Source organism: Melanaphis sacchari, unplaced genomic scaffold (genome assembly GCF_002803265.2).
Source record: "Melanaphis sacchari strain LSU unplaced genomic scaffold, SCAv2.0 Contig0_pilon_pilon, whole genome shotgun sequence".
Lineage (NCBI taxonomy): Eukaryota > Metazoa > Arthropoda > Insecta > Hemiptera > Aphididae > Melanaphis > Melanaphis sacchari.
The window spans coordinates 14,525,717-14,541,779 of NW_020270366.1; positions in this window are offsets into that span (position 1 = coordinate 14,525,717).

Consider the following 16,063-nt stretch of genomic DNA (forward strand, 5'->3'; position numbering starts at 1 on the left):
ATTTTGAACGGGCCGAGGATTCGATAAATATAATATCTAATACCTAAACCATACAAAAATGATGTTTATGAACCGGTTTTCCGCGTATGGCAAGTACTAATAATTAGACATATTATTATTAATATTAAAATGAATGCTGATGATCAATATACAAACCTTTCCCGGTTAAAATGCCATCGATCATCGATAATAATTCTCAAACAGTAACGGTTGTTTACTAATATAAATAAAATAAATTACTGCGCAAACCGGTCGGCGTAAATGTTAGTTCGGCGGGGTGCAGCAGATTTTGGCGACTTGACTAACGACCGGCCACCGTATAGTCACATGCGCACTTTAATAACAATAATAGGTATAGGTACTTATTTTAATGGGATAAAAATATTTTTTTTTATTCTTTTCAGTTTTTGCCGACAATACAGTATCAACTCGGTATTACTAGGTACAGTATATTCTACACATGATGTTCATCAAAACCGATCGAATCTCGCTGTCGATCCACCAATAGATAAAATAGTCTACCCCGATTTTTGTAATAGTAAATACTTACTATTAAATTTAACGTTTTTTTGGAAATATATATTTTTACATGACACATGAAATCTCTACGATATGAAATGTTTGAAAAAAATTATTTTTTATAGTTATCAATAAGTATTAAGTTTTTTTTAAATTTTTTTTAACTGCCTATATTCAAAATTAATATTTAATTTTTTCCTTCATACACTTTATATACTTGATAATTTATAGACCAGCATTTTGCGTAGTTCCTATTTCCACTCCACTCGTGGTCTTGACTTAATAAAATAGTCCAAAATTCAATTTTTTTTTTCCAGTTGTTAAAAAAAAAAATACTGGACATTTTTAATTTGTTTCCAAAAGTATCTACTTGATTCACATTCCCTCCAAAAATAATATCAAAATTGAAAATTAAAGCATTTTTTATTTATATATTATACAATTAATTGTGTATTTATGCATAACAATATCTTATAATAAATTCAATAGATTTATTACTCGAAAACTAAAATATCCAAATGAGTAAATAGTATATATAATAAAAAAAAGATTAAATAAATAAGAAATATTTTTATTTTGTTGGTATCTTCGTAATCGTCTGAAGGTCGTGTACTCGTGTGTCTATTTTTCTATTATTTTTTGTTTTTTCATAAATAATGAAGCTCAACGACGTCCTTAATTAATTGAATGGATAGTATTATCTTATTAATAATCATACTCACATATTATTAATTCTCTCCTATCTACACGATAAATAAAATATAACTCTGTAATATAATATTATACTTGCCAATTAAATCGTATAATATTATGTCGTTATACGCTTATCTCTAGAATCGCAATTTCGTACTATACGTTTGTTTCTCACACGCAAGTTTTCCAAACAATTTCTACATGACTGACGACAAACTGTGATAAATGTAGGTAAACTTGATAGTTATTATTTTGGTATCGATACAAACGGACAATTTGGTTATTTCATAGAACACATTATAACTTTATAAATCATAATATTTTTCGCCACACGTTCCACACGTAAACAGTATTCATTGAAGAAAATTAAATGCTTTATTTTAAGTTATTTTCAAATCTTAATAATCATAATTCATTGCATAAAGGGTATAATGTCGTCCATTGTAACTTTACTATCGTATCATTAGTACTTGTGGTCTATTACAGTATACGGATAAAATAGTATAAATTAAAATCTTCTTTTGAATCGGTACAATTAAACGCATAAAAATATAAATTATTAACAATAATAATTAGCCTAGTAAGTATTCTGAATTACCTATATTAATAACAATTTTACTTTCAAACGGCTATAAAACTTCAAAGAAAATAATTTCTGCTATCGAAAGTATAGTTCTTCTTATAAAGTTATTGCATTATTTTATCTAAGGTTATTTTTGTTTTGTTTGCCCATTATAATAATATAAGCTTATCATAATATACAACCGTATTGTTACTTTATATCGAAACTTTTGTTTATTTTCAACGTTTTTCTTAAATTCAATTATTGTAGGTATCTTTTTTACAGCCGGAGATATTTTTAGTTTTTAACTACTTCTTTCTCTATCAATAAATTGGTCAACTATTTTTAAATAACGATTGTATACAGAAACTTAACGATAAAAACAATCTATATCTACTCGGAAAATTATTTTTTATAAAACTCCTTTTTTATAAGTTATAATACATATTATATTTTAAGATTCTGTCTTTTGTACATGATCGAAAATCCTAGTATTTGCTTTTAAAATTAATAATAGTTTTAGTGAAAATTGTACATAATTTTGATAAATGTACAGTTTATCATTTTTTGAGAAAAATTTCTTATTACCATTGTACGGTTCACCCGACGTATTGCCTTATAGTTATTTTTTACAGAGTACAAAAGTTGAATTTAGAATTATACATCGACTATCCACTAATCTCAGTTAAACGCCTACGATCGGAACAAAGTTTCCACCTACATTTATCATAACGTTTAATGCTTACTGTGGTTACGTTCTTGGATAAAAAAAAATGATAACGATCAACATAAAAATTCTTAAAAATATACATATTAATAATGTAATAAAAAATGAACATGTATGATGTGTGTACCAACTTACGTACCTACCTATTTATTATTAAAAATGTTAACATTTTAATAGACGCGCTATATGTTTTCTGTATGCACATTAAAATTATTTCGAGAAGTAAACAGTACTTTGCACATTGATTATGTTTGTCTTATATATATTTTTTTTTATATAAAATTATCTAAACTGAAAATGTGTGTGTTTTCAAACAAACCAAAAATAACAAAACTATATTATTTTATTCTAGTGGTCTCTAGAATATTTTTATTATGATATAATACAACAGTTCTAACATTTATCAGATTTTATCTTTTGACGTGTCCTTATTCTTATCATATATACATATATATATATATATATATATATATATATATATATATATATATAAATACCAATACAAACGTTTCATCCGGTCTTATGTTTATTGTGGTTGATCCCCTTATTTATCATATTATTATTGCTAAAACGAAGGAGCTCTGGCCATCCAATCCGCTTCAATATATACCGCCCGTAAAAACACTAAGGACGCACATACGCCCTTATGCCTTCAAGGGACTATTTCCTGCGTATCCTAAGTTTTAACTTATCGCGATAAACATTTAGGCTATATTATGATAATACATATATGTACACGTTTTCATCCCTCTTTAACGTTTTCTTATTTATTTTTTTTTTTAATGTTTTTTTTTTTTTTGGCAGGCATTTACACTGAACAGATTTTAGACGAAAACGTTGATAAATTAAAAATAAACCACAATTAGCCGTATGAACACGTGTGAAAATTATTATGGGTGTAAAACAAAAAATGTGTACCATCAAAAGTAATATTATGCCATTTAATAGTCTTGTTGATTTAATGCTTGCGTATACACCAATACCGCATAAACTATAACTACCACATACTTATAGATACTATTTAAAGACATCGTTTGAATACTAAAAGTATTTATATAATGTAAAAATATGAGAATTTTTGTATATTATAAATTATAATTTATAGTTAAATATTTTCATAAAATTATTTTTTTTAAATAAAATCAACTTATGTTTAATACCATATATTATATTATTGAATTTATCACCTTAATTATGTTTATTATGTATAATATTTATATGCATACAAGATCTTAAAAAGTATTGTATTTATGTAGAAATATTATAAAATGAAAGTTATGAATTTGAATTTATGATGAAGTACGCATAGATTTTAGTTTTTTTTTTTTTATTAACAACTTATATATGGTGACTTGAATAATGGTTTAACAAATTTACTTAATCTAATCGATTATTATTGCTGGTTTAACTCTTATTCTTAATATGCTATATTGTGCTACAATATAAGGTCAAAATTTACCTAGATTAACTTTTTCAGAAATTTTATCGTGTACTATTATAGGTAATGAATATGGTTATAATTATTATTTTTTTTCTGGTTAATAATGCAAATAGCTTAGCAATATTCACATTAGTAATATAATATACATTTTTAACAAAGTTTTGAAGTGCTTCAAAAGAAAAAGCAACTTTAAATTAAATGAAAAAAGTAATAGTATTTATCCATCTAAAAAATCAAAAGTTACGACAATGTTTTAAACGAACCGCTGCAAGTGAAGAAAAAGTTTTAGCTAACTGCTGGGATACCAAGGGAGTTAATTTTGACTTTAAATGAATTTGTCCATGAGATTAATTATAAATAATTAGGTCAAGTAAAATATTATGTTGATATAAAAACATAATTTTCCTTAAATTAGTTTTTTTTTAATATTACAAAGTGTATTAATTTACTTATGAGTTATAATAATGTATTATTCAAAATAAAATACCAATATTCAAATAAAGTTTAAGGTCAATAAAGTTTATTTTTTCTTGAATACATTACTTTTTATAAGCTAATAGGTTTATTCAAATGTCTCTATATTCAATTTTTAAATACTATACTATACATATTTTTCTCTTAATTCAAACACTAATTAAAATTAATAAAGTGATTACCATCTACAGTCATAAATATGGCTTAATGCTTGAATACCCGATCATGATATATATTTATTATGATTTATCAACAGGTAAGTGCAAATAAAATTAATTGCAAATTGAACATCGGCACTCATAGTTTGTGTACAAGCTAACCAAAATGTCTGCTTGTTGACCAAGTTTACAATAGAAAAGCTGAAATAGATAGATGACACAGGAGTATATCATAAAAATAGAATATTATTATAGTAATTATATTATTACCAATGAATTTTTAAGTAAATATTTTGAACTATAATATTGTGAAAAAATAGGTATACCAGTTGTCAATATTATAATAGTCATATTATTATGTGTGAGAAAGAACAGTGTTATATTATTTTCTTCTGCAAAAGTTCCCAATCATTCTTCATTTGACTATAAAATCAATTTACCTTAATTTTAAATAGGATTTAGTAACTAATTATACACAGTAATTTGTATACAAGCACTGAGACATCACACCAATAGTTTTTTTTAGTCCATGTATTGTTTAATAAAATAATAATATCAATATCGTATGTTCAAAATTATTTTCTGAAATACTATTTATTTTTTTTAAATGACTTTAAATTAATCTTTTACAAAATTTAATACTTATCGAATATTCTCATAAATATTAAGACGTAATTTTTAGTTTATCTTACTCTGTACATGCTTGTTGTATATAAAAATAATGATCATTAAGTGAATTGTATCCAAATGAAAAAAGATTCCAGAAAGTCCATGTAGGTAATATTTTAGTCACTGGACTATTTTTTTTCAAACCTATTTTGTCACTTACAATTGATAAAATTTGATATAATATATTAAAAAATAGAATGATAATATTAATCGTAATTCGTATTCTAGCACAATAAATTCAAAAAATATCAAAATAATTTAAAATCATGATATTATTTACATAAGAAATGGGAAAATTCATAATATCTATACTATTATATTTAATTATTTGTAAAAATTAACCATCTATAGTTAAAATTTAAATAAATATTAATCATAATAAATTTTAATCAAACAGTTTTAAAATTATGATATACCTATAGGTACTGTGGATTAAATTATAAAATAAATACTTACAGCCATGACATACGTTATCGACTTTTAATATGCAATCGATGTCTATAATTTGTATTTATAACCAACTTACGTCCCGCTAGCAATATACAAGTTAACTATTAAGTTTACTAATTGCTTAATTTTACCTTATTTTGAGACGTAAGTATAGTATGCAGCCAACACATCAATCGAAATACTGTACGGGATATACCAGGACCTCTGTTTAATCCGTAAGTTGTTGGTAGGTATACCATCCATCGTCGCTGTAATTATATTAATATATAAGATATGAATAATGTGTCCATAAACACAAGATGCTCGGTTCGTATCATTATATTGTTTTACGTAAATTATAATCCCGACAACGGTATATCATTATTATGATTATTATTAGATCGTACCACCCGCGAGATACCGGGTACCTAGGGCGGCCTCGGTCGATAACGTAATTCGATTTTGGACCACACGCCAAACGAGAGCGACTCTTTCTATTCTTCGGCTACTCTCACTTCTCTTCTACAACGTGCCCGCACATCATCATAAACATGACTGACGAATCGTGCTTTTCAACAACGTATAATTTTCTTAATTTTATTTTTTTTTCATAGAAGGATAAACTTTTTGACGTTCATTTTCTCTGGATGTATTCATTGTACAATCTACGTACTCAGTATAGTATAATATGTATGTATCTATACATACAACTGATCGATTGAAACTTATGCACCGAATTCCTTTTTGAGTATTTGCCAATAAAATGTTGTTCGCGATAAACTATTTTCCAACGAGTTGAAGTGCTGTAATAAAATGCGCACTCTTTCCTCGAGTGTCTGTAGAAAAATAGGTATCCGCAGAAATAACGATGCGATGTCGGTCAAGCAAACAATGTTTTAAGAAAATTATTTTTCCTCCATAATAACATTTTGATTTTTTATACTACCTATATATTATATACTTTGGATGATACATTTCGTTTATATGCATCGTACTAACTCTTTAGGCTTTAGCCCAACTACGTAGTGATAAACGATTAATTCACAACCGTATATGACTCTCATAAATATGTAACATGTCCATAACGATACTATAAGATTAAAGCTGTAAATTATTCAATACTATACTATCTGACCGAGCTTTGGTAATAATTTATGAGTAAAAATATCGTGTACAACAAACGGTTTGACCGTTTCATAATTTCCTGAATCTTTTTACGCCCTCCCATCACTATTCGGTAATGGACTATATAAAATGATAAATCACGAACAACTACAGCACGACCCCGAATGTACGTCGTTATGGGCAACGGAAAACCCTCCACATCAGCAGCCTCATATATAACTTTTACTGTTCAAGTCCTAAATCAGATCACAAAGGCAACCTTAATTACATTTGTAATTTCACCCTACACGACAATCTCTCGATTCGTTCTTTTACCTCGGCATTTGCTGACACTCCAGTGCATTTTCACGTTAATCTTCTCAATGACTCGTGCAATATTAGCTAATTCCTCGACAATTTCCAAAGCTATGTCTTCGACTGTTCTTCAAAAATACCAAATGACAAATACCAACTACATAAGATTTACAAGATCAAACACAACAATGAAGGGTATTATTAATTGTATCTAATTATATTTACAGTGCAATTCCGTCTGCACTAAGTAAATAATATTTAATATCGTTCATCAGAACAATAAAATTATTATAGTAATAATCAAATAATCTTAATATTATATAGTGTATACGTCATATTAAAATATCATGTTCCTCCAATAAAGTAATAACAATAAAATATTATAAGTATTATGTACCGCATAAAAACCGGTATCGATTGAAAAATGATTGAAAAAAAAATACCTAAAAAACTAAATTAACAAATATCAAAATCGAAACTTCGAATAATATTATTTTACGAATAAATTATTCATTTATTTACATTTGAATGGACTATACGACAAACGACTATACAATTAATATGATACTTTGTAAATTCTAAAAACATAATTCTAGTCTATAATGCTTAAACGCTCCATCGTTTAACATTTAGATACCGAAACATGTATGCGATTAATCATGTTCTATGTTCAGATTATCGGACGCTCTTATTATTATTATTTTTCTCTTTTTGCATCACATGCATAGTCATCAAAACCGGGTTCTCGACGACAATTTTATAGTTGATACACGACCGAAATCTTTGTATTATCTTTGTGGGTATACACCTTTCGATATTTTTTTAAATATTGCGCTATCAGAGAATTGCACTCAAAAAAACAGCAGACATTTAAATATTATCGTTGGTTCAATATTTGTATTGCAATATTTTAACAATGTACAGCGCTGACGAATCGAAATCTGCTGCGACCATAACTGTCTCCGTTGAACACCAATATTATTAGCTGTGTGGATTTTTGAAATTCACAGCACACGTGCAACAAGCGCAAAGCATATGTATTCGTTAACTCCCTCACACCCACACCGACAGTCAGATACAAGGTGCCCTTGGGGGATGGTCGAAACGGTGGTGGCCTTAGTATTCGGTCCGTTTCTATAGACAAACATAATAATAATATAAAATATACGGTGCAGTATGTTAAACGGACTCGGGATTTATCATTTTTATTGCACCAAACTCGACCACACATGTATTATAATATTTAATGCATAATATAATACGGTGTTTGGTTGGATGTATTTCATAGTATGGCATTACGTCTCGTAATAGTATCACATAGAGATGCGCACATATGGGACCACGTACGCGAAATTAACTGTATCGACGCTCGAGAATAATGCACGGCTTTGGTCGATTCGAGTTAATCCTACATTTATCATATAATATTAACGATCGTTTTCTCTCTTTCTCTCTCTCTCTCTCTCTCTCTTACTTTTTTTCTCTTTCATTCTCCAAAAACATAGATAATATACCCTCCTATCGGACCATTAGTGACAAATGTCGCCGTACGTTCGAAGCAGATGACGGTGTTCGCGACGATGGAAAGAAATTATCAAAATTTAATTTTTCTCCTATAATATATTATATACTTTATATTCTGTTGTGAATATTTTTATTGATAAATAATAATATTCGTCTTTAATTCTAATGCTAATAAAAGATGGTCTACATTATATATATGCATACATAGTAATATTGTGTATAAGTTTAACTATTGTAATTTTAAACAGTGTTGATAAGTTCTATTAATATAAATCGTTTAACATAACGAAAAAACAAATTTTAATTTCCGAGTATAAATTAATAGAATTTTTATTTTTATTTCAGTTAGAAAATAATTATTAAAACCACTCCGTTGAGAACTTCTTTTTTTTCACGTTTTAAATTCTACACCATCAAGTACGTTATGTATGTACATAAATGTACATAAAAAAAATACATAAGTACAACTGTGGTTATATAAATTGAAAAAAAAATTGCAATAAACAACAATCAACTGCAGTAAACAAAAAAAAAAAAATGTTTATTTCGTATCAAAATATATTAATATTAATTGTATAAATATTTTCATGAAAATGATTTGTTTTAATTTTTAACTTGAATTTAATTTATTTTATTTTATATTTGTTAAAAATATATTACAGTAGATATATGGTGTTCTTTAACTGATTCGTTTTTTTTTTTTTTTTTTAATTGATATTTCAGGTATAAATACCACATACATTTTTAACAACCTTAAAATAAGTTTTTTCATTTGCTTATTTTCTCTCGATGTTTCTTACTACTTACTAACTCTAATACATATTACAAAATTAACATTTCATGAAAAATTATTAGCTAACAATATAATAATTTTATTTTTAATAACCATTTTTTATTATTACTGTTACTAAAATTGAATACATAAAATAAGAATTTTTACAAATCACAAGAAAAAATTCAAGACTTTAATTTACTTTACATAAGTCTCATAATGTTATGAAAAATTGCTTTATTGAAAATAATAATATTTTACCATTTCTAAAACTTAATATTGGATTAAACAATTTATATTATACTATAATAATTGAATTAAATATGTCATCATTATACACAATATGAAATTACTGTTATTCGACATCCACAATATAAGTATTAGTATTCAATTTAAACTTTTTTTATATATTTCTGAAAGTAACTTAAAACTGTATTTTTTTAATATATTATAAAATGAACAAGCCGTTTGATTTTAACTCATGACCTTTTCATTAACATTTTAATGAAAAATAAACTACACGCTAACAAAAATATTGACTGATTTACTGCCGGAGGTGTTGAAAGCTAAATCTCTAAAATAATATATCTCTTGAGATTTCAGCTGGACGAGTTCTTAAAAAACACAAAAATAATAAAACTAATGTCACATAAACTGGTCATTGATCATTTTTAACAACATAATGATTTTTAAACGTAAGTTTAATATTATATTTTTAGTGACATATTCCGTAGTTAACGTTTTATAAACAACAACCGACACCCAGACACACACAAAAAAAAAAAAACATTTTACATCTGTTTACGACAAAATGAATGGTTTTTTCACACCGACCCATATGGAACGTAAGTAATAATTATTAATTTAAAAATGACTAACGGCAATTTTAGTGTAAACGTTTATACAATGATCTTTTTTTTTTTTTTGAAAAAACTATCTTGAAATAACGTATGTTCTATACAAATAAAATATAACTATGAAATCGCACAACAGAAAAATGGTATATTTTTAGTACTTATCTTATATTCTTTGTAATACATTTTAATATCTGGTTATTTGTATATTATTTTACCAGACATGTAATATGTAGTATGATTTTTTAAATAGTACATCTAATAATTTTAATCAAAATTAGGAAATATTATTTACTCGTATTAAAACTACAGGTGATACAAACACTATGCAGCACACAATATAGTCATAAACTAATAAATCCTTATCCTCGATTCATGATGCGTTTAAAAATTGATAAAGTCAATTTAATTTCTAAGTATAATGTTATTATTATCAAACAACGTTCAAATCAATAGATTGTTGAAATAGTTGACAAAAAATATATATAATATATAGTTTTGTACTGACGTTGGACAATATTTATTAATAACAATAATATTAGTCACAACAAACGTATTCTATTTTTTTTAAGATGACGTAATAATATTCAGATTTATTTGCGAGTTATTGTATTACAACTTATAAAAATCCAGGATTTTATCAAGACGATAAAATTTTTTTCCAGCTATTTTGAAGATTACTCAAACGCGCATATGGCAGAGGATAAAAATTAAAAGTTGCAGAGCCGTTTGTTTCATGGATTGTTCGTGAGTATGCACGTTGTAAAAAATAAAATAAAATCACTATCCCCTCTTCGGCTATTTGCAATAAGTCGGTGTGCGTCACTACGATACAATATTAAAATACTATTTATTTATAGGATAATATTATAATATCATAGCTAACCGCGTACTATAGTATTATACGTCATATAAAATTAAAATTTATTGTTTTTTTTTTTTTTTTTTATCATTATTATTATTCGCTTAGGCGCACCACACTTACACCCTCGACAAACGGATTCGTTAAATAAATATTTATCGTAATTCTCGGTGTATATTATTGTGCGCGTATACACACAAAAGATAGTCCTACGCGCGCGTGCGTGTGCGTAATGATTGCAGTGCCGTTTACAGCCCCACCGCCACGTATACCGTGTATATTAGTGTTTGCTATTAAATAATATGCAAATAGGGAAAATAACTACTACACACATATTATGCGCTGTGTAATGTGTAGTGTAACAAGTGAAAGGCCGTCGTGCTTACGTACGGTTTATTTGTTGGATTAATAATGAAAACAAACTGATTAAAAAGCACGCGCGATATAGTATAACGGCGAGTCAACGCGGCGGCAGAGGACAATCGCCTTGTTATATTATTATTATTATTAATATCATTATACCACGTGCATTATAATGGTGTATAATATTATAAATCCACTCGGACCGGAAAAGGGTTAAAGGGTTTTTTTTTCTAGCCCGCAGACCGATAAATCTGTCGTGTACTCGATATTATTCGTAGTGTATACGCGTACACCATGGTTCACGACGGTATAGTAACGAAAAAACAACCCTCATGTGGGTACAGACACAGTAATATAACATAGCGCAGCGGCGGGCTTTGAGGAAGAAACACATAAAAAAAAAAACCGAACACGAAAAATTGTCCAACTCCGTTTTTTTTTTTTTTTTTTTGAATTCAAATGTACAAAAAGGGACAACAAATATTAATAATACCGGCCGAATACGAATTATAATAATAATAATAATAATAATAATGTAATACATTACCCACATGCAACTATAAACAGTATAAACCCATGTGCTTGGTCATAATCAATCGCGTGTATCGCCGTTGACCAGGTAAACAAACGCCAGAAGAGTAAGTTATTATAATAATATATTATTATTATATACCAGGCTTCTGTGGCTGCTGCTGTTACGGGTTGTTCCACTGTTATGATATATTTTCTCGACATGTGAAATAATTTGTTCATAATATGAATAATTTACGAATTTGACAACACACACACACACACACATCATCGAGGAGTTCGGTATTAAACGACTATTTTGTATACACACTCACACGTGTATACACATGATCTCCAAATAAAATATTTCGGATAATATATTATTATTTTTTTTGTTTTATACTGTATCGCTGTAATACGTCACAGAAAGGTATATTATATAATATTATATTACACGCATGACGCGTGTGCGAGACGACACGGCGTTTCTTTCGTTTTAATAGCCAGTGTAGTGCATGTAGAACAAATGTCGTTTTATTTCGTGAACTTGCTGTAAGCGTACGCGCTTCAAAAACCTAAGACCCGTATGTTTCATGTACTCGAGGTAGATAAAATCACAAATACGGATAACTGTTTTCGCACAAAAAACGATACTTAGTTTTTGATAATATATTGCATATTTGCATATTTATTGAAACCTTAATACAACAAAATATAGTCCTACAAATTTCGATATAAGTTACGATTATTGTTAAAAGTCTATCGTTTTTTATTTAGGTCGATTATATCAATGCTTAACCCAAATTATCATACACAATCCTATAAAATATGTAATAATATAATTAAATGATAAAAACTAAATATCAACAATAAAATTAAGATTAAAATCCACTAACCTTGGCCAATATATTGTGATTGTGTCATGAAATATAAGTCATAATTGAAAATACATGTTGATTTTATTGAATTAACAAGCAAGATAATACTTGTTTCCATTAAATTTAACTAATAAACAATTATTAAAAATTCAACAAGTCTGTAGCATTCGCTTGTATTAATGGTATTACAAATTTAAAGTTTATGCCGTGTTAAACAAAGTGGGCTTTACACTTATTACTTTTGTTTTGTTTTTTTTTTCATTTCAAAGATTTTTTAAGTAATTCTAAATTTTAAATATATACATCTTAGAGATTTTCGTGAATAATTATATATTAATAAATCCAAAGTTACTAAATGTAAGTATATTTATGTATAGTCAGTTATTTTTTATTTTTATTTTATTTTTGAAAAGAAATTATTATTATATGTTTTATTATTTTATTCACTTTAATGACGAAAAACTTTACTTTTATTTAAAAACGTAAAATAAATATTAAGTCCTATAACTCTAATACTAAGTCTATTAAATTTATCATAAGCATTGCTTTTTCAAATATTTTTCGTAGAAATAATTGTTATGAGAATAATTTTATAAGTATTTACTCGTATTATAATTTATAAATATATGACTTCATGAAAATACTTTTCCAAATATAATACAATAATTGAAGTAGCAAATAAATAATTTACTAATGAGTTATGTAGAAATTTACTTTGAAAATTATGTGAACTTTACACATACGTAAATTTAATCTTGAAAATTATAAAAATTATAAATAATTTTTATAAGGAAATAAATGTATTTTTTCGTTTTGTTTGTGTAAAAAGTATCGATTTAAAAAAAAAATTAACGTCTGTCACTGTTGATTTTGACGATAAACATTTATCAGAGTATTTTACACTAATGTTTTTTTATACCGACTAAAACATTGACAGTTCTTTCAAGAGTTGGAACGGTACGTGTTTTATTTGGTTTTGTATACAGTGATTTGATAATATATATAATGTGACAGATGTAGGGAATACTTCTTTTTCAATGTTCTTATTCATAATACCTCGTGTGACTGAAATTTAACGAATAATAAAGACGAAATGTATACATTATTTATATACGTAGTATGGAACGGTTGGGGCGAAACAAAAAAAAATAATATGAAATAAGTTTTTGAACTGGTTTTGACCAAACGTGAAAAACGCTAATCTGTCGCATGAAGAGCGTAACTAACGACGTGACATTGTCGAATCGAGAGGGGAACGGGAAAATCCCTGCTGGGCATCGATCGCTTTAGATTTCCAGATCCGTTTCGGATCGTTACCGTTCTCGTGGCTGCGTCTAATGCGCGCTTGCACGATATAATAATATAACGATGAGAATTCAATGGGGTCGGTTTTTTTTTTTTTTGTTTATTTATTTTTTTATAAAAACGCGATTTTAAAAACTCCAATTAGTGTGCGGGCCCGCATGTGTACGAGTGTAGGTCTATCGACTATCATTCAACATTATTAAGTGCTATACATGATGGGACGCCGTACGAGAATCCTTTGGAATGCGTACGGTATGGTGTACACACAGGGAAACCGTATATTATATTGGATAACAGTTATAATAAATAACAATAATTTTATGACGAAAAAAAAAATAGCAGCTGCTGCCTCAGCGGTGCGCGTTTCGCGTCTTCGTCTGGTTCACCCTTTACCCCGGGGCCATAACCGCATCTGTGCAAACAACCCGGGGCCCAATGCGGTTATTTAACGTACGGGGCGGTAGTGAAAAACAGAGAGATGGAGAGAGAGTTATACATGTATATAAGTGAGTCTTATAGTGATGGGACTGCGCACGAGGAACGGGGAAAAAGCAAAAAGAAGCCACCGTCGAACTATATACCTATATAAAATACACATTATATACTTATATAGTGTATTAATGCGTCGCGCGCGAGCGTATGTTTTCCGTACAGGTGGGGCCCGCCGGCTAGACGCATACATGATAAACGGTATAATAATAGTATATTATATTAATATGAATGCGCAAAACAAACACGGACTGAGACCGTGTAGCCTGCGGGTCGCAAACCGCGGTGATCGGGTCGCGTCTGTCGTTGCCACTGTAGCAAACGCAGCTTGCTCGAAGCTGGTTGTCTTTATAATATAATATTATTATTATTATTATTATTGTGTGTGGCTGCAAGTCCGGCGCAAAGATCCCTCGGTTGGAGGATTGGGGAAACACACATGAAAAAACAACAATCGTTTGAATTATGATGATAATATGCGATATTTACTCTAACACAAAAGTGCAAAATGGTAGATGAAAGAAAATATGATTTCGTATATTATGATAACTATGATACGTCATGTGTTCGTTCGCACTTACTATTTTCGTGGACTCGTTGTTATATCATACACTGGTCAAGACCAGTGTACTTGATGTTCCTGACGAGAGAAATAAGCTAACTACTGATTAACCGAGTCGGATTTCACTGAATTCTATTTTGCAGAAACGTATTTGTATTTCAGAACTCGATCGTTACCACATTGATCCGAGTTCCTATATCATAATATTATCTGGTATTCACCACATATCACTATCCTATGACGGGTTTTGTTGTTATTCTATATTATTATTAAAATGGTCTACTTATGTATTTGATAAAATAGGCAACTTTTGTTTTTACTAAAAATTCATGTTAAAGGTTAAACACACCGAAAAATAAGTATGTATATAATATATATATATATATATATATATATATTATATCAAAATTAAATCAATTAATTGATTTTAAGATGTTTTAAAATAAGGTCTGTATTAAAAATATTAAAATGCATACTTATTATATTATGTTTATTATAATAAACCAACTTTTTTTTGGAAATTGTTAAATATTTTTTCAAATATTATTTTTCTATAGACGTCTTTACTTTTAGATATATTTTAATCCTCGAATATTTTCTACCAGTTCACATCCCGTACAACAATTGTGCATAATTTGTTTCATTTTACTCGATCATAGGTACAAAGATTATTTATTATATTATTTAATGATAGATCTACCGCGACGACAGTGTTGAAAATAATAGCATCATGCCTTACCATGACTAATTTTAGTCTTAACACCGTCTTAACAAATATACAAATTGATTCACTAAGCAAGCTATCTCCTTCATTTTTTCCTTTTAATAATAAAATTATTCAGATTTTGATTTT